The 23,851-nt window shown below is 42.1% G+C and overlaps 1 long non-coding RNA gene across 1 annotated transcript in view; it reads left to right on the forward strand.

Annotated features, from left to right (window-relative positions):
• Positions 1-23,851, forward strand: part of LOC310767021 — a 962,895-nt gene that overhangs the window by 219,827 nt on the left and 719,217 nt on the right. The gene's annotated exons all lie outside the window — the stretch shown is intronic.

A 23,851-nucleotide genomic window follows, 5' to 3' on the forward strand; every position in this document is an offset into this window, starting at 1 on the left:
AATCTGTTATTACCAGTGCTGTTTTCTTTTTCTTGTAACGCATAGCTGACTGCCAGCTTGCCAACGCAGCAAAGTTACAACAGGCACCTGTTTTACAGAGAATAACATAAGACTTGCAGAATAAGGGCAAGGGCACCATCCTGTTGCCCATGGAGGCCAGTTGGGTGCATACAGGAGGACCACATGTGGGGCATCAACACAGGAACCCCATTAGTTGTTTGTCCCCCCCCAATTGGTATTCAGAAGTACATTGCTTCTGAGCATGGAGCTTTCAGGTACCTATTGTAGCTGATGGCAATTGACAGATGGAGCTATCCTTCATGAATTTTGCCTAATCTTCCTTTAATACTAACTAAACCAAGAGTCATCAGCACATTCCAGAAGTTAATTATACATTGTGTAAAATAATGAGTTGCAAGTGTGAGCGAGCAATCACAGATCAAATGGCCCACTAAAAGTAATGATAGGATCCAACTCTCCTTATGGGGATGAGGGAAGCGAACTCTGGTTGAATGCCTAATAGATGTTATTTAGGGCCTCACAATGATGCAGACTTTAACAACAACAATTATTATTATTACTACAGTCATACCTCGGGTTATAGCTGCTTCAGGTTGCGTTTTTCGGGTTGTGTTTGCTAGGAAAGGTTTCTATTCTTTAAGAATTCAACATCCTTTAAGAATTCTTTAACAATTCTTAAGAAACATTCTTTAAGAATTCAACATCCTTATGGTTGTAATGCTCTTAACATGGACGTTCCCACCTCCCACCAGATGAAGGTATGGGAAGGTATCCCATTAGTGCTGCAACCAGTTTCCATCAAGAGGCATTACTTTCATAATTTAGTGTGTGAAATGGCCCTAAAAAGCAGCATGTAGAGCAGAGAAAGAACCAGCAATAAAATACAGAATCTTCCACCTTGTGAATAGCTACCTTGATCTGGACTGGCCCCAAACAAAACAAGATGAAGCAAATTAATACAACTAGAAGTATTATCAGATACTCCTTTCACATGTTCCTCCATGCAAGACTAGTACAAGAAGTTCTTCTACCAAGCCACCACGTGAGTGTCTGGTGTGGCAGACAGTCAACAGCTCATATGCAGAAGTTAGGTCTGATTACCACTATTCTTTACATTTTTTAAAAAGAAACTGCTTTCAGCAATGCTGAATTTGGTACAAAGACAGCCGCAGAGGAAACCTAACCGAATCTCTCCATGCAGCAACTTGAGATGATCACAGGGTACTGATCTGCCTTTGAGAAATAAGGAAAACCACACAGAGCACTGAGCCAAATCAAAATCAAAATTAGAAGGAAGAACCTGCACGTGTGTAATCCATTGCATTTTTAGACTGCCTCGGATGGAAAGCTTCCCCCAACCTAACAAGGGCACAGATAAACAAGTCTATGTCAGGAACGTCCAGGACCAGTAGGACAGAATGCTGCAGGATGGGTGCTAGAGGGTAAGTGTAGCCTCCAGAGTGTCACTGATTTGTAACTGAAGCTCAAGCAATTGAAATATAAATGCCAACCATCCACTCTTTGCTCCCTTGACAGTTAAGTATGTGGTACTGAACTACAGCAGATAAATAAAAATAATAATAAGTACAGAATCTTTCATTTTGTATTGCCCTGTAAAATCAATATGCAGCCTCAGTCAGTTTGATAGCTTCCCCAGGTTGACAGTCCAGAGAATCAAAGCCACTGGAATTAAAGCAGATGAAATACTCATAACTAACATCATTAAGTAAATATGACTCTATCAACACACCAGGGAAATGGAGCGGCTAAAAACTGAACTGCTGCTTCCAATCTGTTTCTCAACCATTTAAACAGATTGAAATGCGTTGCAGCTGTGTTTCTCCTGCGAGATGCTACAATAATTTCTGCTACCATGAGTCACACAATCGTACTTCATGACTATGTGACTATCTTATGTGCCTCAAGCCTTTGGAGGAAATTGCCAAAGCTAATCAAACAATGAAATGAAAAAGTTGTATCTTTCCAATTTCAAGCAAGGATACCAAGCATCAATCATATTTAATAGATCCACATTCTGCTGAGTGCCAGTTGGTACAGAAGTGAGAAGAATCAAAGCTACTGTAATAAATTGACAATGACACTTGAGCAGACCTTTTTGGAATTAAATGAAATATGCTGACTGCTCAACCACTGTGGTTGTACTTGTATTTGTTGTTTATTAATACCAAAATCTATTTGAATGGAGCAAAAGACTTAATACTGCATGCACAAATATAGGAGGCTACATTTGTATTTATTATCTCAGGCCGATTTTGCATCAGGCTAATATCCTCAGCATAAGTCAGAGTAGGAAGCGGCTGAGGATTTCAGGAGATTATTGTGGAATGAGCCAAGATGATGTTCTGTTAATACTTTGAGTATCCATGCTCTCTTTTTTATATTCAAAGTATGGTGGTCCAGTCCATTGGGTGTGTATCTGCCAACCTACAATCAAAATCAGACATCACAAGGAGGTCATTTTGGGTGGATCAATGAGATTGTTCTTGAGTTGTTGCAAGAATTTAATTGGCGAGGAGGAGAACTACGTACACCACACTGAACTCATTGGATATAAATGTAAAAATGTTTTAGAGATTACTAATTTGATTTTCAACAAAAGAACAGGTGGACAAACTCTGGAAGTTTACCTTGATAGCTAAAACAACTCACTATGAAAAGAAAGAGACAGTGACAAGTCATAATTTCATATGAACTGGAAAATGGAATATTGTAAAAATGATTTGCAGTGGTACTTCTAGTTACGAACTTCATTCGTTCCGGAGGTCCGTTCTTAACCTGAAACTGTTCTTAACTAGAGGTGTGCTTTTGCTAATGGGGCCTCCCGCTGCTGCTGCCGCTGCGCCACCAGCACACAATTTCTGTTCTCGTCCTGGGGCAAAGTTCTCAACTCGAGCTAACTCTTCCAGGTTAGCGGAGTTTGTAACCTGTAGCGTTTGTAACCTGAGGCATTTGTAACTCGAGGTACCACTGTACTATATCTAAACGTACAATCTTGCTTTGCAAGGTTTTGAAAAGTCGCTTTTATGGGTGTAAACTTTACTGTTGGACACAGCACTGTAATAAATGCTTCTTTATTAGGCCCCTGTGGAAGTGGCAATGTCACTTTCAAATATCAAGGCGGAGGGGCATCAGCAGCCACATGTAAGCATCGCTCAGCCTCTAGTCCTAGCTGAAACCTCAGCATCACATGAGTCCCACTGTGTAAGAGCGATAACTCCAATACGCAGAGGATGGGGCAAGAGGGACACACTGGAGGTGCACAACCACCACCACCACCACCACCCCACATGAATGAGCTGAATACCTGGATGGGCTTCTGAGCTCTGAAAATTCTGAAGCTTCCCCAGAGAGGGTCAGAGGATGCTGAAGGAGATTTGAGGCAGAGAAATTGGGGCTCTGGCTGCCTTTCTCTATGTTTGGTGAGGTGGAGCCACAGCCTTGAATCTGTCTGGCACAGATTCACTTCCTCAAAGAGCCAAGCTAGCTCCCTGGTGAGTTATGTATGAGCCATTCTGGTAAGAAAGGAAGTGGCTCTGTGCCAGATAGATTCCAAGGCGGTGGCTATGGGAGAAGCAGGACTCTCTTGGGATGCTAACGCTGTGAACCCCTCCATCGTGGGCTCAGGTTGTATATATGTGCAAATAAACCATGTATCATGAAGACACCACGGTCTACGTTGTCCTTTATTCCAAAGGAAACATGAAACCTGGGTAAGAGCCTGAACTCCTGGAATCTCACACTCCTCATGGGTTGGGATGGTGTGCAAGAAAATTATCTTTCCTTTAGGAGCTAAATGTCTGTAATCTACAGAAATGCTTGTATTGAGAGGAACTAAAGTGTCACAAAACAGAGTCATTATGTACTGTCTGGCTGTAAGTTTTGGGTTGTTTTTCCTGTGAACGTACATTCCTGTCTCTATTTTTTTTTTTTTATTGTCCCTAGAGATTCAGAGATGGGAGAAATAAGAACAATTAGCACGTCGTTATCTTCTTGGCAAGCTTTCACGATGACAGTCTGAGAAAATTGCAGCACACGGCTCCTTTTCCCTCCTTCTACTATTTGATGCAAATGGCAGGCTGCCAAGTCAGTGACTTGTTCCTGCATGTGAGCAATGCAGCCGTTTTGTGATAACACCACACACACATTTGATCCGCTTCCTTTCTTACTCAAACTTGACATTTTTGAATTTTAGAGTGTTACGTAACAAAATAACAAAAAAAATTCAGGGGGAAGATGCGACTAGCCACCACAGGCCTCTAACAATCAAGTGAGTCACCAAACACCTCTTAAAACACTGGATTTTTATGGAGGTTGGCCAACCCTTACCCACAGTAAAATATTTGAAGCATACTAATTGTGCTGTGCTATTCCTTTGGAATGGTTGGCACAGTGACTCTATTTCCAGCTGACAATTGAACACTGACAGTCTCCACAGTGGGCAGTGAGCTCAACCTCTGAGTATCCAGCTGCCTCTGGTAGAGAAAATGTGGTAGCCGGGGAGGTCCATAGTCTGGGTGTGGTGCTGCTAAAATAAGAAGGTGCCAAGGGGTGATTTGAGGACGTTAGAACAACAAGGCAATTTTTTTTGTTAACACAGCACAGAGAAAACAAAGTTTCAATGAGCTAATAGTAGAGGTTATGCTCCCAAGGTACAGTTTTCCTTTTGATAAAAGCAGTTCCATTGTGCCATATCCCACAGCTGCCCTGAGATCCTTAGCCAGCTCAAATTACAGCCAATGATATACAGTGGTACCTCAGGTTAAGTACTTAATTCGTTCTGGAGGTCCGTTCTTAACCTGAAACTGTTCTTAACCTGAGGTACCACTTTAGCTAATGGGGCCTCCTGCTGCTGCCGTACCACCGGAGCACAATTTCTGTTCTCATCCTGAAGCAAAGTTCTTAACCTGAAGCACTATTTCTGGGTTAGCGGAGTCTGTAACCTGAAGCATATGCAACCTGAAGCGTATGTAACCTGAGGTACCACTTTAGCTAATGGGGCCTCCTGCTGCTGCTGCACCGCCACCACACGATTTCTGTTCTCATCCTGAAGCAAAGTTCTTAACCCAAGGTACGATTTCGGGGTTAGCGGAGTCTGTAACCTGAAGCGTATGTAACCCGAGGTACCACTGTGCCCTGACCTAGGAGCATGAGCTGTTATCAGGGGTCCAAAATTTGTATCTGGTTTTGCCAGTCAGCCATAATTTGTAATGGCCTCTTCTCTCTCTCTCAAGTCTCCTGGCATACGCATAGGACTCAAGAGAAGAGGGAGGAAAAGATCTGCCTCCCACCAGGACTTTTGGGTGGTTGGAAGGAGAGAAAACTTTCCACCACCATTGAGTGCCTTCAAAGCATGGGATGGAGTACCAGTACAATGTTTACTCACTGGGCTTTGAAGGCAGGTTCTCCTGCTGCTTCCAAGTGCCTGTAAATCCCAACATGGAGAAGGATGCAGAAGGGTTGTGTGTGTTTTTCTCCCACCCACCACAAACCAAGGGAACCCTTCTTCTTACAATAGGTTGAGAACTTGGGTGAATGAAGAGGCCCCTCATGTCATGCTGGGATTGTGTAGGCTGCTTCTAAGAAGCAATTCACAGGTGTCAAACGCTTCCACACCTGTGGAACTCTATTAGTGACTTGAGTAAGAGAGACAGCACACATAATATTTGCATGGGGATGCTATCAGAAATGGCCTTCCTCTTTCCATTGGTAAAACCCCAGCCATTGTATCTGCAAGTATTTGTAAAGTCTCTATGCCTCATTCCCTGTGGCTGCTGATATCGGACAGCAGGAACATAGAGCCTTGCAACACAATTGGAAGAAGTCATATAATAAGCACTTGTAAAAAATTATGGCTAGGATGGGAATGCTTATAGGGGAAGCCAATTTTCCACAGCAACCTTGTGCTGTGGCAGGGATGGGAAACCTCAGGAAACTGTGACAAAGCCTCTTGCTTGCCTGGATGGCAAACGGAGAGGTCTGCATATGTAAACCTCTCACTTTTGTGTGGCAATAATATAACCTACTATACAAATGAGGAGCTACATCCTGTGTTCCAAATACTGTTGCCTCTGGTCCTTCCCACTTTTGCCTGTGTCCCCACTAATCACTGGCATGTAGCCCTCAGAAAGTTCCCTATGAAGGAATGTGGCCTTTGTACTGAGAGAAGTTGCCCAGACTCTGTGCTATTTTTCTAGAAAAAGAGGTGCCAGAACTCACCCTGAATGCTTCCTTTATTCTCTTTAGAATGGCAATACACCCATCTGAGAGGTGTCGGGACCCACCTGAGAGGTTCTGGAATTGAGTTCCGGTGATTTCCAGCTGAAAAAAATGCCCTGCCCAGACCTGTGCTATGTGATCTGCCCCATACTCAGAAGAGACTAGTTGGAAATGATAAGAACAGAACCTCATCTTTGATCTCTGGCCAGATTTTTTCACCAAATCTGTTCTTTTCTTAAAGATCCTAATTACTTACCGTATTTTTTGCCCTATAGGACGCACTTTTCCCCCTCCAAAAATGAAGGGGAAATGTGTGTGTGTCCTATGGGGCAAATGCAGGCTTTCGCTGAAGCCTGGAGAGCGAGAGGCGTCGGCTTCAGGAAGCTATCCGCAAGCCTGGGGAACCCGCAGGAGTTCCCACAGGGCTCCCAAGGCTTGCGGATAGCAGCCTGTTCTGGGGGCTGGGGTCGGGGGAAGCTTGGGCTTCCCCCATCCCAGCCCTGCGCCTGGGGGGGGGAATAATTTTTTTTCTTTATTCCCCCCCCAAAAAAAAACTAGGTGCGCCCTATGGGCCGGTGCGTCCTATGGGGCGAAAAATACGGTATATATAGTTACAAGTGGGAACTTGTAAACAAAATTTTCCTCCGTATCCCTACCCCTAGCTGACAGCCTCCAGCCAACATTTAGCAAGGTAAGGATTTTCCTCAAGTTACTAACGTGGAATCTTTAAATGTGTCTTTTAATATTTTAGGATGTTAATAATCTAAACACAATAATACTGGGATATAGTCACCGTGGTAATAAACTAGCAGTTAATGGCACAAATTTGTGCCATGGAAACAGGAGGGAGCCAAAAGGAAACTATGCACAAGGCTATAATCCTAAACATATCATCTAGCGTCAACTCTCTGAGGAGTACCAAACCTTTCCGTTCCCTCTAGACAACATTGTAGTCTGTATGACTCCAGGTTTATCACCACCTACCACAGACTGCCTTTATTGCACTTTTCATTTCAGAGTATCACAGGATAAGCAAACCATCAGATTAAAAACAAAGTTGACTTCATGGCCTAGCTCCAAAGCCATCCAATGTTTAATGCTAACTTCAGTTTGCAGCTAACTTTACAGTTTAAAATACATTGGGGGGGAGGGGAAATCTGGAATATATACATTTTGATGGATCTTGTTATACACTGAATTTGTGGGAGCTGTCAGAAACTTCCCTTCAGATATCTCCAAGCACAGCCAAAAATATGAAGTGCCAACCACATTCAGTTCTTGGGTAAACAGACTCAGGGTATGAACTTTTCTCCTGAGCCTCAAGAAAGCATATCTCCTCCAAAAGAGAACTTGTTCCTAATGTTTGGCCATATTTTCACTGAAGTGAATTACTGCTCCCCTTCTATTTGTTTCAAGGACAGATTCCTATACTAGAACCAGAACTTTCTATCACTAGAAGCAGAAGCCTTAGCTAGCAGGTCCAACTTAAAAGTCATAGACATTTCAAACTCAGCCCACCTCCCATTGCCTTTTACAGGACATTCGGGGCCTAATTGGATCCCAGCCAATTATTGTCAGGTTACAGTCAAGCTCTGGGGCAAGCTCTGAGGTCTGGGGGAGTAGTAGCTTTTAAAATATATATATTCCTTTATTGAATTTTTTAAGGTGGAATATTTTACCCTTAACATTTTACCCTCTTTAGTCAAAAAATCATGTAAGCCTTTACAGGGAGGAAAGGCTTCCAAAACAGCTCTAATACTGTAAAATATTGTAATGAGATTGGGGTTAGAATAAAGGTGTGTTTGAGGTCCCACCCAACCTTTTGAGTCTGGCTCTCAAAGATCAAACAGGGTGATCAAGATAAAAAAAATTCCTTCCAGTAGCACCTTAGAGACCAGCTTGTTATTGGTATGAGCTTTCGTGTGCATGCACACTTCTGGCACAATCCCTTTTGTTAGGAGAATCGGCCTTTGCATAATGAAAGAGATGACCAAGTACAGAGAAACTGTTGTTGCAGAAGCTAGAGTTCTTTCTGGAAGTGGGCACATCTTTCTTCTCCCCACCCATGCCCTGGCTGAGGGTGATATGATCTGGTTTTCCATGCATGGAAGAGAGCAAAACAATGGAACTGTGTCCAAAAGAAAGCCAGAGGCTTGACTTGCTCTGTGTGGGGAACCCAAGCTATAGAATTGGTGGCACCTAGAAACCTAATGGGGAGCAAGAGTGTTAATGCTATGAGCCTTCCATCTCTTGCTCAACCCGTATATAAGTGTGGATAAACTGTGCATCCCAGAAACATCACCTGACTCCAGTGACCTTCATTCCAAGGAATCCAAACCCAAGGTGCATGCTGAGAACCCTGAAATCTCTTGCCACTCATAGATTGGAGTGTACATAACAATACCATGCAAAATGCTCCTGGGAAGAGAAGTGGTTATTCATGGTTCTCCTCATCTGCTGATGGTCTCTGCAAAGAAAGATGATAGCTGCAGCAACCTTGTCATAATATGCTGTGTTCTTGCATTTCCCTGTCCTGGAGTTATAACTAACTCACCCTCTACCTCTGAAGACACTGGTGGTTTCTCTAATCTATGTCTCAGAGACACAAAGTGTGTAATCCCCAAACACTTTACTAAGAAACAAATATTTATTTGGGGCATGTCCAAATAAGTCCCACACACGATGGGACTTACTTCCAAATAATATATTTAGGATTCAGATATGTGTAAAAAAAGATCCCTTCACTGTGAACCCAGACACTGATCTCAATAAACCCCTGGTGGCCCAATTTGCAGCCAACGTTGGAGAAGTGAAGGTGTTGCAAAAACAACGGTGCCTCCATCTCTCCAGAAAGCAAACATGTGCTCCTGGGACTATCCTATTTGTTTTTCAACATTTCAAGTCATGCTTCGCAAACCTCAAATCAAAGAAGAACCTTGCCTACTTCTGTATAGTTAGAATATACTGACCACAGCAGCTGGCTTTCCCTCGCATGTGTGCAGCTGAGGAAAAAGTGATGAGCGGGGGGTGGGGGGCTGGAATCAAACCTCTTCCCTTCATCCATCCATCCTTACTTGCTTCCCCAAAGCCTTGTCTTTTTACATAATTGATCAGGTTTATTTGAATTAGTGTGTTTGCACAGCTTTGGCAAGCAAACATATATTTTTAATGCTCGTCTCAGGCTGGAAGGAACCGTTTATTTTAAGAATTCAACAGCCACAAAGCCCCTTGAGATGCACTACATCCTATAGCTGTGGTATGTGCTCTGCTAAGCCTTAAGCCATATACTGTGTGCTGCAGGCTCCCTCGGAGGAAACGGCAATGTAAACCATCTTACAGAATCTTTTCCTACCAAGACTGAAGGCCCAGTGTCCGCAGACGTGGCCCCAGCGATTCCTGTAATTGGAAAAATTGCTACTGCTTGAAAGGATCAACAACAGGAAAAGGAATGAAATGAGTAGGTAATCCAAACACATGCCTCAGATTCCTCAGTTAATAATGTAATTGGCACTAATGTCCCTGACAATGCGCCCCTGTTCGTTACCTGCAGTGTTGCAGTCGAGCTGGTGCTGGGCTCCTTAAAACAACATTAAACTGTGCTGTAAAGTCCTGGAAATTCAGTGCCTACTAGTAACAACGCTGGGTTGTAATTCTCATATTTATTTTCTCATTCTTCACACATGGAGAAGAAATCCACACTTGCCAGGTTTGCATTCAGTCTAATTTTCAGTGAACTTGGTGGAGAGCAGGAACACATAACCAACCCTATGAATGATGAACTCTGTGAACGCCACCAAGGCTCCACCATCTACCTCACACACACACAGGGAAGCAGGTGGCTCTCTAGAGGGCAGTGGTGCTGCTCTGGCAGATCCTGGGTTTACCAGCATATCTGAAGGTTAAATGAGGCATTGATGCAGCAACAGGGCCTCAGGTATGTTTCTGTATAAGAGAGTGGAGTGGCAGATGTCTTTGAAGATTTATTTTCAGAAAACATCCTGGGCTAGTGTGATGTATCAATCAATCAATCAATCAATCAAATCTTTATTACAGTCATAGACCAGCTTAAGTAGAGTGGGGTACAATCATTTTGAATCTGTAAGAGCCAGTGTGGAGTAGTGGTTAAGAGCGGTAGACTCGTAATCTGGTGAACCGGGTTTGTGTCCCCGCTCCTCCACATGCAGCAGCTGGGTGACCTTGGGCTAGTCCCACTTCTCTGAAGTCTCTCAGCCCCACTCACCTCACAGAGTGTTTGTTGTGGGGGAGGAAGGGAAAGGAGATTGTTAGCTGCTTTGAGACTCCTTGTTGTTGTTGTTTAGTCGTTTAGTCGTGTCCGACTCTTCGTGTGACCCCATGGACCAGAGCACGCCAGGCACTTCTGTCCTCCATTGCCTCCCGCAGTTTGGTCAAACTCATGCTGGTAGCTTCAAGAACACCATCCAACCATCTCGTCCTCTGTCGTCCCCTTCTCCTTGTGCCCTCTATCTTTCCCAGCATCAGGGTCTTTTCCAGGGAGTCTTCTCTTCTCATGAGGTGGCCAAAATATTGGAGCCTCAGCTTCAGGATCTGTCCTTCCAGTGAGCACTCAGGGCTGATTTCCTTCAGAATGAATAGGTTTGATCTTCTTGCAGTCCATGGGACTCTCAAGAGTCTCCTCCAGCACCATATTTCAAAAGCATCAATTCTTCGGCGATCAGCCTTCTTTATCAGACTCCTTAGGATAGTGATAAAGCGGGATATCAAATCCAAACTCCTCCTCCTCTTCTTCTTCTTCTTCTTCTTCAACATTTTGGAAATCTTAAAAGTATTAAAGCAGAAGGTATACCTAAAAGACTATAAGAATCTAAACGAAACTAAAAGAATATAAAAGAAACTAAAAGACTATAAAAGAAGGGTTAGGAACATTAAACGGATATGGAAGAGCATAAAAGGTTAATATATAAAAGACTACAACCATCAGTTTAGAGAGCACTCTGATGTGAGTGTTCATTAGATCTAGTTTGTGGCACAGGTCATCCTCTGAAAAATTTTGAATGCAGCTGTGCAGAATCTGGCAACATTGTGTGTTGCAGCAGGATTGGTATCTGACAGCAGCAGGGAGGTATAGAATTGTCCTGTGCGCCCTGGGTACTTTTGGAGTAGTGGGGAGATGAGGCTAATACGAATGTCTCTATAGTGTAGGCACTGGAGAAGCACATGCTCTATTGTTTCTATTTGTCCAGGGTCACAGGGGCATTGTCTCTCTGAGTAAGCAATCTTCCTGTATCAGCCTTCAATGACAGCCAGATGGAGGGCATGACATTGTGCCAGGGTCACAGGCAAGTGTGATGTAAAAGTCATGCGATTCCATTTTTCAAGCACTACTTGACTGCATGAGCATTTCTTTTCTCTTGTGTTGCATTTGTTGCTTTTTCCTCCAAACAGATTTTTATTTGGGGGGGGTGTTTCCCCTGCTCCCTCCACACAAATGTGCAGTTGAGCAGTTTTGCTGTTTATATTGTACGATAGGTATTTTGCTAGGTTCAAAATAAGTCTATCGCTCTCTCTGCCTCTTAGTCAAATGAACCCAGAAAACCTTCACTATAAGGAATTTTATTTCATTTTCTGGGTTCAAAAGATCCATGCTTCAAGCATTTCTGCACAACCTAAACAGTAGTCTTCTGTTTAAAAAAATAAATCAGAAAGGAGAATGTTAGCCGCTTTGAGACTCCTTCGGGTAGTGATAAAGCAGGATATCAAATCCAAACTACTCCTCCTCCTCCTCCTCCTCTTCTTCTTCTTCTTCTTCTTCTTCTTCTTCTTCTTTTAAAATGTCATGATCACCATGTTTGAATCGTGATTTTAAAAATTAGTGTTTTCACATCACTTTTTAATTGGATGCATTGTTGCATTGATTTATATTTATTTGGTGTTAAAGACAGACAAGCTCTCATAACCATTTCATGGTTGTTACAGAATGCCATGAATATTTTTCCATGCTTTTGAAGGGCACTATAGTACTGTGCCATGAGCTCTGTCTAGACATCCAAAATTCTAACAATATGCCAAAAGCCTTTTCATAATAAACTAATGCATTTCATTGTAGATCCCCATCCTTTATTGGGCTCTGTATATTGTAAAATGAAACATTGCACAACATTTTCGTATCTTGGTGAGCGTAAGGCAGTGGTACCCAATCATTTCCCCCCACGAACCACTTGAAAATTGCCAAGGGTCTTGGCAGACCACTTTATGATTTTTTCTCTCTCTTCCTGTTGCAGCAATTGTAATTTGCTGTGCTAGGTGCTGTACGATTCTTCATCATTATTGTGTCCTATCTTTTCACTCCTTTTCTCCTCTTCTTGCTTTTGCAATAAACTCTTCTTTTAGTAACCTGCAGTGAATGCTACATATCCAAGTATACAATACATCAAAAGCCTTTTGATACCATTTAACACTATAGGTTTTCACACCAGGAAACTTCTCCTTTTCTCTGCAATCTGGCTCCTGAGAGGAGAAGTCTAGAATAAGTAACCTCCCAGGCATTGATCGTCTCTGTTGTTTTCCACTGAAGCAAATGTATGTCAAATGATGAGGTTGCTGCCAAATTCTTGCTCTGTTTACCAGTCGCAGAAGGTCACTATGTCATGCTCCTCAAGTCTTTCAAAATAAGTTTGTTCTAAGTAGCCAAGTCACAGATTGAGGAGTTTGTCTCTTTGTAATACAAATGGTTTTACTTGTTTATAACAGAGTTTCTAGACAAATAGTTGCATCACACGGTAAAACTGATTCTGGCCTGCCCCACTTCAGGCTGCTAGTGGAGGAAAACACAGTACTAAACAGTAATATGCACCCCCCCAAAAAAAACCCATATGAAGCATCTTCTTACACATAGAAAATTAGGAACCAGGGACAGGGGTTTTAGTTTAGTGTTTCCCCCTGGAAGTGCTAATATTCTATGTGTGGGGATTTTAGATTCTTTTCTTCATGGAGTATTTAATTTTGTGACACATGGAAAACCTCAACAATTCTGAAGTAGCAAAGGTCGTCATATGATGAACCTGTGGCCCTCCAGATGTTGCTGGACTCCCATCACCTCCAGCATGGCCAGTGGTTAGGGATGATGGGTGTCATAGGCTCATACAGATTTGTGTCACAATTTCTAGGCACAGATGGGGGGTCCCTCAACTTTCCCCAGGAAAACCTGCTGTCTACCGTTGAATCTGAACAAATGGCAACCGAATTTTCCATGGATTGACATTTATTCCTATTCAGTGGTAAACAGTGGGTTTTCCCAAGGAAAGCTGTAGGGCACAACAACAACAACAACACTCGGACCTGTGCCTGCAAATTACAGACCTGCGTCTACGGATCACAGCACAAACAGAAGTCTGGATGTAAATGAAGCTCTCCAGGTAAACAGCCTAAGAAAAGATGCAGCCTGAAATGCAGGCAATGATGCCTGAGAGACAGAGACCAAGTGTGCCATGTTTGTCAGCTCTAGTTTCTTTTATTTGTAGAATACTGAGACTGTGCTGGACAACACAAGACATTATATGGATGTTTTGGATATATAATTTGATGTTTTTCTTTTGAAGAAAGTTCTGCGAATAAACTTTTGAATAAAACTTATGGACCTTGACAATGTTTTTCTTCCAAAGGGACTCAGTTTTCATGCATTCAGTTGCTTCAGATTTTGCAATATTAATATCTGCAATACATACTACAGGTGTGCTTGCTGCTATTTTCTGTCTCCATAGAATTATGTGTAAAGACTCCTAGCCACGGGGCTCTTCTCCTTGTGGCATGTTTACATGGCAGGCTGAGTGACCCTTGGCTCTTTGGAAGCCATTTTGTAAATATCTGGATCAAGATGGGAGCAAATGTAGAAGCCACAGGAACCATTAAGGTACAGTTATGTGAAAAGGGTATTCAAGTAGAAATTGGCCAAGGAGAGGAGACATCATGGGTTATAAGCACTTTTAAATAAAATAAACTGCATTATTTAAAAACTAGACACTCTTTGCAATGGTAACCAAAGTTGTAAGCTTCTTAATGTAAAAAGTGATGGCTTTCTGCTCCCATGGGTCTTTATCACTCACAGTAGTGTTTTTCTACCAGGAAATGACTTTTAAATAATCATTTTGTTAAAAGATCTGTTCCATCATGCACAATGGATTTATTAACTAGATATTATAAATTAGCAAAAGAGAAAAAGTTTTGGTTTTTTTGAAGGCTGGATTTTACATGGATTCTGGTGTTGTTGTTGAAAAAAGGATTGCTGAAAGCATATATCTAAGCAGAAAAATAGGGTCCCCTTTGAACCACCCCCTAGAGAAGAATCTGCAAGGAAAAGGAAGTTCACAGATATGGCTGTTGTTTTTTACAATGACATTTGTAGTGCAATAACAATGTATGACATTGAGAAATAAGTTGCTCTTCCCCCATCATTATGTCTGCGCTTGGGCAGGTTTCCTGGATATGTTATGAATGATCCATTTCCCTAATATTATTTTTTAATGATTTCCTGCTTCAGAGCAGTGCAGTTAAAGATCTTCAGAGCGGTGAAAACTGGAAAATGTACCCTATGTTGCTTTTATGGTTATGTGGGAACTTTTTGTGGTTAGCATCTCACAGATATACAAAAGTTCATAACTGGCATCCCAAGGACATTGTTCCAGAAGATATACTGCAAGACAAGTATCATTTAAGAATTACTTCCAAATTTAGAGAGATATTTTTTTCCATTTTTCAATCAAGCATTCCTTCATCTTTCAAGCAATTTCTCATCGTTTAACTATAGACCACCTTCACTTTTTTGGGGGGGGGATGATTTACTGCTTTGATGCAACAGTTTCAGAACTTCTTGGATATGAAGATCTTTGTAACTGACAGTTCCTTTATATGGTGAGGGACCTGCACATTGGATCTGACCTTGCAGGAGGAGGAGGAGGGGGAGGAGGAGGAGGAGAATAAGAATTTATACCCTGCCCATCTGACTGGGTTTCCCCAGCCACTCTGGGTGGCTTCCAACAAAATATTAAAAACATTAAAAATACAATAAAACATCCCAAGTGCAGTTCAAATCTGGGATGCATTGTATGAACTTCTCTAGATCCAACTGGAGATGCTTCTGTACAGGGTGTATGAAAAGTAACCATACACGTACAGTCCATACATTGTCCATAGGTGTATAGTTACTTTTTGAACACCCTGTATGTTCCTAAGCAACCAAAATAGCAAAAGATGAATGATTGTGATGATAATAAAAAGGTAAAGGTAAGGTCCCTGACCATTAGGTCCAGTTGCGGACGACTCTGGGGTTGCACGCTCATCTCACTCTATCGGCCGAGGGAGCCGGAGTTTGTCAGGTGGCCAGCATGACTAAGCTGCTTCTGGCGAACCAGAGCAGCGCACGGAAACGCTGTTTACCTTCCCGCTGCTGTGGTACCTATTTATCTACTTGCACTTTGGCGTGCTTTCGAACTGCTAGGTTGGCAGGAGCTGGGACCGAACAACAGGAGCTCACCCCATCGTGGGGATTCGAACCGCCAACCTTCTGATCGGCAAGCCATAGGCTCTGTGGTTTAGACCACAGCGCCACCCGATAATACATGGTGTTAAAATTCCATGGTGTTAATTCTCAAAGTTCCTAATGAAGTATATATGGTTGGTTTGACATGATCTTGTACTTTATTAGTCTAATACACAATAAGATAGCTCCACTTTTCAATAAACGTGTCATTAATTTGTCTTCCTTTTCTTGTTCTAACCAGTCAATTTTACCCCAAACCTTAACTGCCATAAAATCAAAGAACTGTACAGCTGGAAGGTATTCTGAGGGTCATCCAGTCCAACGCCCTGCAATGCAGAAATCTCCACTAGATCACACATGATGGGTGGCCGCCCAACCTCTATTAAAAACCTCCAAAGAAAGAGAGTCCACCGCCACTCATCCATATTCAGTCCCCCCCCTCCTCCACCCCAGTTATTACTGTAACCATTTTATAACTGCTAATTTTGGAACATCCCTCCTTGTCTTTCAGAAAATATTTTCTCTTTGGGGGGGTTGGATCTGTTCATCCACAGCAAACACAAAATGTTTGCCTTGAGAAATAATAGATCTACACTAAGCTACAAAAACTCAGTAATGACATTTCCAGTTTGCAGAGCTAAAGGAAAACTTGTTACCACATCCATATGGTCTGTGTATTTGTAGTTACTGTGCTATCATGGAAGGTTTATAATAAATCATGATTAACTGCAATTACAGTACTATAGTAAGAAAGAGTACAGATGTTGCAGCAGTTTTGACACTTGCCAACATTTTCTTTAAGAATAACAAACTATATATACAGAATAATCTTTTAATGACTCATACTTTTGGAGCAAGTGGTGTTTTCTCCAGTGGTTCAGCAAGAAAAGTATGTCAAACAATGCATTTTTAGATAATCATAGTGAGGAAATGCAAAACTGGAAACAGTGATTACATGGGGGCTGCAAAACTTTAGAGGTCAGGTCTGGGGTGGGTGAACCAAGCAGCCATGATTTGGTCTGCCTGGTTAACTCCTGAACCAAACCACTCAGGCAAGGAGTGGTTCCACACATTGGTTACTATGCCATCGTCCATTAAGCAACCTTATACACTGTGGAAAAGGAGCTAGCTTATAAATAAACTGAGAAATCCATGCTGGATTTCTGCAATTTGTAAATGCAGAAAAATAGACATGATCATATCTGATACTGCACACACCAAGACTGTTTCCTGTGCAGATGTTAGATGTAGGGTAGAAATTGTGCACGTTGCAAGGATTTTCCAGCCTTTTCCTGCTCATTTTAAGGATATTCAGATAACCAAATTGCAAATATCTCCTGATACACACATTTTTGCAAACCAATTTCCCCTAATTCAACTCTTCCCCCCTCGTGTTATTTTCAGTAATTTATGCATTAAGAAGTGTGACTTTTGAAGGATGGGTGTATTTTGGTTCATGTATTGTTTCAGAAATTCAGAACAAAGTGGGAACGACCATGCAATGGCTTGAAACTTCAAGTGGCAGCTAAAGGAAGAAAAAGAAGGATCACATTTTAGGTGCGGTCCCAACTGCAGGCAAAATTTTGTGCTTTTTGAATTTGGCACTTTTTCTGTCACCTTGCAGAGCGACAAACAAAAGAATCAAGCCTTGGATGCAAAGGAGCCCTTCAAACTACAGGTGCAAAGGAAGACCAAGAAGTGCCACACTCTTTTTTAAAAAATGCATGAGATAGCATAACTGGCTCAGCCCTGTGTTGCATCCATCTGTGGAAACAAAAACTGATAAAGTTGCAACAAGTCAGATATCTGCTGAAGACATTTCCCCGCTAAAATTGCTAGCTTTGTCCCTACATTATAAAACAAGAACAGGAAGTCTCATGAAAGGCTATGATTTAAGAAAAAAAATCTACCTCTTTTACTCTTGTGGCTTATTATGATGTCATTTGAAGCTCTCAGTGTGTGGGTATAAATATAGCTCCTTAGTTTGAAACCTGCCATTTATTTTGTAAGTTAACATACTGATTTTTTAAAAAAACAAAACACCATGCGCACACAGTGTAACCTGGTAATTGTAAAACACCACAACATCTAGCATGGTGCTTATTGTAGCCAACACTGCAATTGCTTTTTGTTTTTAAGCAAAAGCACATAAAGGCAAAATCAGAGCACTGCTCCAGCATCAGTTCTCACAAGAAAGCCATCAACCAAAGCTAAGCAAAGCAAAGCAGTGTGTTAATTTGAAAGCACTATGCTTACAGGCCATGTTAGGCTAACAAAGCTATTTTTGTTCCACAGTTGTCCCAGAACAGGCTTCCTCAAACTCGGCCCTCCAGAAGTTTTGGCCTACAACTCCCATGATCCCTAGCTAGCAGGACCAGTGGTCAGGGATGATGGGAATTGTAGTCTCAAAACATCTGGAGGGCTGAGTTTGAGGAAGCCTGTCCCAGACTGTGATGAAACTCACCCTGCCACATAAACACTTTGCTGCAGTGCAATCTATAAATGCTTCTCTTAAGCCATCAAACATCTGAAGCTGAGCAGCATTGATATGAAGTAGTGGTGGGGTCATTTTTTATATATCAAGGGCCACTGACCCACACAATGTAGTGGGAATCAGTCGGGACCCATACACACAAATCCATGTCATTGTATGTTCTTAAAATTATAAATATTGAATGTAAATAAAAATGTTGTGATGTCTAGGATAATAGTGTTGAGATGTTGAAACCTCCTAAAGCTCTGGCTACTCAGGATGCGATCCACCAAGTAACAGGAACAATATTGTCACTATCCTTGCAGAGGCAGGCAGGTGAAGACAGGCACCTGCTCCATCCATCAGGCCTATTACCACCAGAGAAGGAAAAGCAGATGAGGAGATGCCTCTGCTGGAAGGTCCTTGGGAAACCTGACCGGTGACTCTCCTCTTACTGACCCTACCTAGGGAGAGGACCTCTCTGGAACTGCCCAGGGGCTACCTCCGGCCTTTGGGACCAGCTTAGCTGAATCATGATTAGAACTGAGGCTTTCAGAAGATACTCATGCCAGCATACGCCAGCTGCGAGAAGTAGGACATCGGCAGCACTGCCCATAAGCTGTTGCCTTAGTAAAATAACCATCATTTCATTAATTTCACGTGTTTCTGGTTGGTTATTTTGGGAAGCTGTGAAAACATAATGTTTCAGGACTGTTATTCCATTGATATTTGTTTTAACATTTAGATTTTCCTGCTTAGTGGATTTTACTTGGAAAAATTCACTGAAAATCTTTTTCTTAATATTATTGCACCTTTAAAAAACTGAAATGCTTTTTAAATCACACACACACACCTTACTGTGGATAGTATGTTGTTCTTCCCAGCACCATGCAACATTGCTTAAAATAGATGAACATATTGGACAGGGATGCAGGGAAGAAAGTTGAGGTTCTTCAGCATAGCTGGTCAACCATTTCAAAATTAGACATATGTTGCTTTCCACTGCATGCCCTGCCATGTGTCAGAGCGTTCCCACCAGTAGTGATCAGTGGGGTTACACCCATACCCTTTTGAGACACTATCACCAGCCATAGGTCTGCATAGTACTGCCAATCCACTCCCTGCCCAAAGTCCCTCCAGCAAGGGACTGGCCTCCACAGATTTCTCAGTCACCATTTATCAGCATTAGCATACCCTCCAACATATATCCCATGAAAATAGGAACGCCCCATTCCATAATGATAATTTTACTATTTATACCTCACACATCTTACTGGGTTGCCCCACCCCAGCCACTCTGGGCACCTTCCAACATATATAAAAAAAAATAATAAAACATTAAACATTAAAAAAAACACAACTTCCCTATACAGGATTGCCTTCAGACAGCTCGGGGGTCAGATAACTCCATACCCTCCAACATTTCTCCACTGAAAATAGGGACATCCTTAGGAAAAGTGGGACATTCTGGGATCAAATCAGAAACCTGGGCAGCTTCTCTAAATCAGGGACATCTCTGCAAAACAGGAACACTTGGAGGGTCTGCATTAGCCATTCACTGCCTTCCATCCCAGTTAACGGGCTACCAGAGATTCCCACTGTTTTCTCAGCATACTACGCTCTGGATAAAACACACCTTAAAAGCACCTAACCTTCATTTTAAACAAAACAAAAATTATTCCTTGCATTTAAGCTGTGTGTTGATGCCACCTCCTGGCTTATATTGGTACATATATTTTTCAAGTCTGTTCCTGTTGCACCTGCCTTTATCTATTTTTTCCTGACAGTCTTGCAATCTCAAAAATACTTGGTGGGGTGGGGGAGTTATAATAAGGTTATTAGAAATAATAAGTGACTTTTCATCCATTAGAGTAACTGAAATGTAAGTAAGTATGAGACAACAACACTTGTCCTATCTAGGCCATCACAATGCCTCCAAATAATGGATTTACAACAGATACAAAAATACGAACTTCACAGGGCATGAGACTATTATCACTCAAATGGGATGCTGTCAGACTTTTACACTTAAAGTTACACTTATACTCCTATTTCTATAACAAATTTTAAAAGTCAATTCATATCACCACGGTTAACTTAAAAAGAGCTTCAGAATGCACCTAGCCCAGCATCCTGCATAGAGGCCAGCCATTTTCTTCTTCTTCTTCTTTGGTGATCACTCGTAGCCGAGTAAGATTGCCTTCCATAAAGATGGTTTTAACAATGAGTCATATGCTTTTGTAGTCCACAAAGCAGGGTTTGAAGGGCCAGGAGATTCCATACAACAATTGCGCCTAGTAACCAGTTATTGACAGACCCATGAATTAGACTAAGCTCCTCTAAGGCTATTGGAAATCACTACATATTATGACAAAGAAACTAAGATGAACCTGGTGGATCAAACCAATGACCCCTCTAATCCAACATCCTGTTCTTACAGTGGTCAACAAGATGTCTGTGGGAAGACTGTAGGCAGAACATGAGCACATCAGCAGTCTGCCCACCTGTGATTCCTAGAAACTAGTATCCATTAATTTGTCTAATCCTTCTTCAAAGCCATCCAAGTTGGTGGCTATCGCTACCTGTGGAGGCAAGAATTCTGCAAGTTAATTGTGTATTATATGACGACAGGAAATCTGCCTTTGCCATCCTGCCGGCCCCAGAGGTTGCAAAAGACACATTAGCTTGGAATGGATTTATGTTTCAGACTGCTTCTCCTTTAGCCATTTATTGACACCCTCTAGAAACAAAACAGATGCCTGGAAGACCATTTCAGCCATCACTAGGCTTCTGACTGCTGGTGGGGTAATGCTTCAAGTTATCTACTCAGTGCAGTAGGGTGAGGAAACTGTAGCCATGCAGATGCTGTTGGACTTCAGCTCCCATCAGTTCCAGCCAGCATAGCCACTAGCTAGGGATGATGGGAGCTAGGGTCCAACAGCATCTGGTTACCATCGGTCCCCTATCCTGTAGTAATAATAATAATAATAATAATAATTTATTATTTGTACCCTGCCCATCTGGCTGGGTTTCCCCAGCCACTCTGGGCGGCTTCCATAGAAAACCAAAAATACACTAAAATATCACAGATTAAAAACTTCCCTGAACAGGGCTGTAATTGAGGAAGATGTGAACAAAACAGTAAAACAATCTAGTGGACACTTCAAGTTGAACAATGGACCTACTTCTGAGTAGGCATGCATAGCACTATAGTATAAATAATTTGCAAAGTCAAGTAAGTTCCTTATAGATGAAACCGTAAATGCCTATAACATTTAGGAACCAGCAGTCATGAAAGAACTAAATAATTTGTATGAAGGCAACCTGATGCAAGCTAAAAAAACTGTGATATCAATAGTTACTTACTCGAAGAGAGGGAGCTAGAACCCTCTTAGCCATGAAATAAACATTAGTTCAGCTACCACTGGGGAACTTTCACAGCTGACAGGTGTGCCAGCAGCAGTGAATGGATCCACATTTCAACATTAGCCTTGTAAAGTTATATTTGGAAATGCAAGCTGCAATCGAGAGGAACATGCATATTCACTCAAAGAGCTGCTTCTCCATCTCCCCGATTCACATCTGGAGAGCCAGTGTGGTGTAGTGGTTAAGAGCAGTAGACTTGTAATCTGGGGAACCGGGTTCGTGTCTCCGCTCCTCCACATGCAGCTGCTGGGTGACCTTGAGCCAGTCACACTTCTTTGAAGTCTCTCAGCCCCACTCACCTCACAGAGTGTTTGTTGTGGGGGAGGAAGGGAAAGGAGAATGTTAGCCGCTTTGAGACTCCTTCAGGTAGTGATAAAGCGGGATATCAAATCCAAACTCTTCTTCTTCATCTGCATATTCATCACCAATGACTTCAACATAAAGTAATGCCTGCATGTGTGAAACAGCCATTGAGGATCAAACTCCACAAATAGAGCTTTCATATCCTTTCAGATACAATGCTTTTTGCTTGATGACAGCTTGCCTGCAGTTGAGAAAGAAGGCTCTCCCCCGCCCCCGCTTGTTCCCTCCATGTATACATTAAATGCCAGAGTGGGGAGCTGCATCAAACCCACTGAGCCAATAACCGTTGTCTTCTTCATCATCATCATCATCATCTTCTTCTTCTGCGATCACTCGTAGCCGAGTAAGATTGTCTTCCATAAACACGGTTTTAACAATGAGTCTGTAAGTGACTGTGGAGGCCAATTCTGGATCCACACGTCCTTCCACAGTGGGGACATTGGTTTCTGGGTGGGAGTTGATCACGGTGTGGATTTGCCAAGCATGCCTTCCTCTTAGCACATTTCTCCCTTGCATCCTGAGTTCGAGTGTCTTCAAAGCCCATGACACCTTTGGTAAAGGCTGTTCCCTGTTATTTTTCTTTGAAGTACTGTGGTGCTAACCAGAAATTTTAAAAGGAAAGGCAAAAACACCAGCCTGCAAATACCAGAGATCCCCTGCTCACGTTGAATTCCATATGGAAACACTGGCTGAAGATTAATCTCCACATACTAATGGCTTCTAACCAACAGGAAGGCATTGGTGAAATGGATGCGATAAATAAGATCTCAGGACCATTGACTGAAGTCACATCCTTCCACAAGATCCCAAAAGGGAACTGGAGAGCCCTGTGTTTTTCTTTAGATTCCTTATTTTATTTTTCTCTTGCTTTGATTGGCAAGCAAAAATAGTTTAGAATGATTTTTATTACTGAGGGAAAAAATATTATTTCATGAAGATTACATTGGAGATGTACTTCGTACCTCTAATAACATGTTATTCACTTACAAAAAAATATTCACTTACAAAAACATATTTATTCAGCTGTTCTTCTCGCTAAGCTACCACAGAGACACGTGCTCAATGGCAAGGAAAACACACAATGTCTGAGACACGTGACAAGTCAAGACAGGAAGGGAAATGCAGAAGTTTGGTGACTTCTGGGTTCATAGGATATAACAAGGAGGCTTCCGTGTCTAAAGGAGTTCTAATGTCAGCTCTCATTTCAGAATACAATTTGCATTGCAGGCTAGAGCAAACATAGGAAGCACCAACAAGATGCTTCCCCTTCAAGATGGATATAGGTTCTTGGAGAAATCCGCCCACTATTAGCAATTCCCGACAAACGGTAGGTCTGAAATAGCTTATACATCTTTTAAAAAGCGGGACTGTATTGCCAAAAAGGAGGACAAAGGGAGATGCATATTTTATGCTGATGGAGATGGACATGCATACCTGCAAATTTTTAAATAATTGCTGTAATTTAAACAGCAAGACAATATATCTTGGTGTTGTTCCTAAAGCTGGAAGTTTTATGGGAGCTGAAACCCATCACAAACAAGCCAAAAAATGGAGAAGACAAGTCTCTGGGCGGTCAGTTTCACTCTAGGTGCAAGGTAATATCTTAACATTCACGGCCCAAATTGGTCTGTGTGTCTGCACAAAACTGGCAAGGGGCCTTCCTTCAAGTTGCTTTGCAAAAAGCTCTAAAGCTTTTTTTGGGTGTGGGAGGTGTTAAGGACTGTGCTTGGCTGCAGTTCTTATTGGATCTTTCTACCATCCTGCTTAATTACTGCGCCTCAGAATGGCCTTCATTTGGTCCCTAGGTTCAAGAACTG

Source organism: Podarcis filfolensis (assembly GCF_964270895.1).
Source record: "Podarcis filfolensis genome assembly, chromosome: 1".
Taxonomy (NCBI): Eukaryota; Metazoa; Chordata; class Lepidosauria; order Squamata; family Lacertidae; genus Podarcis; species Podarcis filfolensis.